The sequence below is a fragment of the Octopus bimaculoides genome, chromosome 2, assembly GCF_001194135.2.
Source record: "Octopus bimaculoides isolate UCB-OBI-ISO-001 chromosome 2, ASM119413v2, whole genome shotgun sequence".
Lineage (NCBI taxonomy): Eukaryota > Metazoa > Mollusca > Cephalopoda > Octopoda > Octopodidae > Octopus > Octopus bimaculoides.
The window spans coordinates 143478444-143481444 of NC_068982.1; positions in this window are offsets into that span (position 1 = coordinate 143478444).

The following is a 3001-nucleotide window of genomic DNA, read 5'->3' on the forward strand; positions in this document are numbered from 1 at the left end:
AATAATAATAATAATAATAATAATAATAATAATAATAATAATAATAATGATGATGATGATGATAATAATAATAATAATAATAATAATAATGATAATAATAATAATAATAATAATAATGATAATAATAATAATAATAATAATAATAATAATAATAATAATAATAATAATAATAATAACGATAATCCTTTCTGTTATGGGCACAAGGCCTAAATTTGTTTCTTTTGCGAGGAAGGCGGGGATAAATTGATTACATCCATCCCAATACTCAACTGCTACTTATTTTATCGACCCCGCAAGGATGAAAGGCAAAGTCCCCCTTGGTGAAGTTTGAACTCAGAAAGTAAAGTTGGAAGAAATACCGCTAAGCATTTTTCCTAACGTGCTGAAGTGCACATTCTGTCAGCTCGCTGCTTTCATCATCGTCGTCATCATCATCGTAATAATAATAATAATAATAATAATAATAATAATAATAATAATAATAATTCAGACAAATACATAACAAAAACACTAGGACTTACAAATATATATAACATACAGAAAATTGCACTGCTGGGCACTGCACACATCCTACGCAAAACACTTTCAATACAGTAACCATAAGAACATCACAGCAAACCACAGCACATACCCAAGGCACACAGAGCTACGCTCGGTAGTGAAGTGAAAGCACGTTATAAAAATAAAACTACTGAACAATAATAATAATAATAATAATAATAGCCAAGAAGGAAGGCGAAAAATAGATGAATGCAACCTTCTTAAGTACGAAATAGCCCGGCTGTGGAAAATGAAGAAGGTGAAGATAGTGCCAATTATTGTCGGGTCCTTGGGAATAGTATCAGAAGGCATCAAGAAGAATATCAAGGAAATTGGAATAGAGTGCCCAGTAGAACTGTTAAAAATATTTTGCCTCCTTGGAACGGCCAGAGTAATCAGAAGAGTATTTGATAGCTGAAAACAACGAATAGCATGGTGCCGTAGGCTGCAGGTAGCAAGCCCGCTACGCATGGAGGATTCCAGGAGCTCCAACAAAACTTGTCATAAAGAGATAATAATAATAATAATAATAATAATAATAATAATAATAATAATAATAATAATAATAATAATAATAATAATAATAATAATAATAATAATAACGATAATAATAATGATAATTTGTGTCAGAGGTATGTGGTTTCGAATTATTGTTTTGTTGGCGAGAATGATCTATCGATTGTATCGAAACCAGAAATTTATTGATAGGTTTTGTTTTTTTTTATTTGCCCAACCTGGAAAGATGAAAAGATAAAGTTGATCTACGTATATCATAAGCTGTCCTTCATTAGCTTTTTATTGTTGCTTTCCGGCGTTGTAAAGATTCTGTTAATCCACGACGGCGATCACTACAATGACGATGGTTATAAAACGTGCAGGCGGTGCTGGTGGCGGAGAGGAAGATGGTTACAACGACGATGATAGTCAGGCCATACAGACGATCACAACGATGAATAATGATGGTTGTCATCATCACCATCATAGTCATCATTATAATTATGATGACGGGGTTGAGAGCGGATGGGCAGAGGTGAGAAGGCAGAAGGAAGAGGGAGCTGATGATGGTGATGCCAATAACATTAGAGACAGCTGTAGTGACGTAGATAGTAATGACCATTAAATCTGTTGACCACAGTGATGAAGAGATTACGTTAAATCAATAACAAAGATGGCTACTCTTTCATTTCGTAAGCTGTTTCTTGCCAGTTTCTTTGTATTTTTTATTTCGTCGAAATAAAATTCGGTTTGTGTCTCCATCTTAGACACTACAAATTTTAACGACGAAGGATTTAACTTGTCTCTTCGAAATAGGTTTACAAGTAGGTTAACAATATATAATACATAAATATCATGTGTGTACATAAAAATTTGATTATCAAATTTAATACACGTTTCTGTTTATGAATCACCAACATTTAGAATAAATTTGATTACCTACACCGCGCAGGTGACCAAGAACGCCAGTGTGTATGTGTTTATATAGCAGGGGCTGTGTGCGCATGTGTGAGTGTTGAAGTGTATTTATGAGTGTGCATTTGTCTGTGCGTGTATTTGTGAGTGTGTTCCTATCTGTCTATGGGTGTGCTTCTCTAACTCTTATCGAATTTCTTAAGCGGCCATATGCACATACACACATACATATGTGTGTGTGTGCGTGTGTATAATATATATATATATATATATATATATATATATATATGAATATATACGTGTGTGTGTATATATATGTATATATATATGCATGTATATATGTATATATATGTATATATATGTATGTATGTATATGTATATATATATATATATATATATATATATATATATATATTTATGTATGTATGTATGTATGTATGTACGTACGTACGTGTGTTGCGTGTGAGTGTTCGCTTTTTCTTAATTTAGAGTGAATTTTGACTTTTTGACTGGCCATCTTGATAGCAAGGTTGTGAAGGAAAGCATCTTGTTTTGTTCATTATCTTTTTAATTTAAGGTCTTACAGATTTTTAGTGTCCCAGATATCGTGATCCTTTTTAAGTGTATGAATTAAGTAAGGACTTGCGTTCTCTTCCCATGATCCTAAGTTCAGCCATACTTTGCTCCAGACGGGTTTCTATGTATCCTGTTGCTCCAACAATAATAGGTATGAAACTGAAAGTATATCTTGAGCACTGAAATTTCAAATTCCCCTTCAAATTCCATTTTTCTCACCACATTGGTGTCCAGATGGCAGTTGATTTCCACAACAGAACATATCTTCTCTTTGTAGTCACATACAACGATATCTGGCTGGTTGTGTTTTAACTTGGAGGTAATTTTAATTTTTAAATTCTTCCAATATTCTTATAAAACACCAGTCTCTGTATACGAGTTAACCTTGCCTGTGGGTGTTTTCTTTTATGGTGTCCCGTTCCAGATTGTTCTGGCCAATGCAGCATGCCTCATGGGAAGACAATTTCAAAAACCA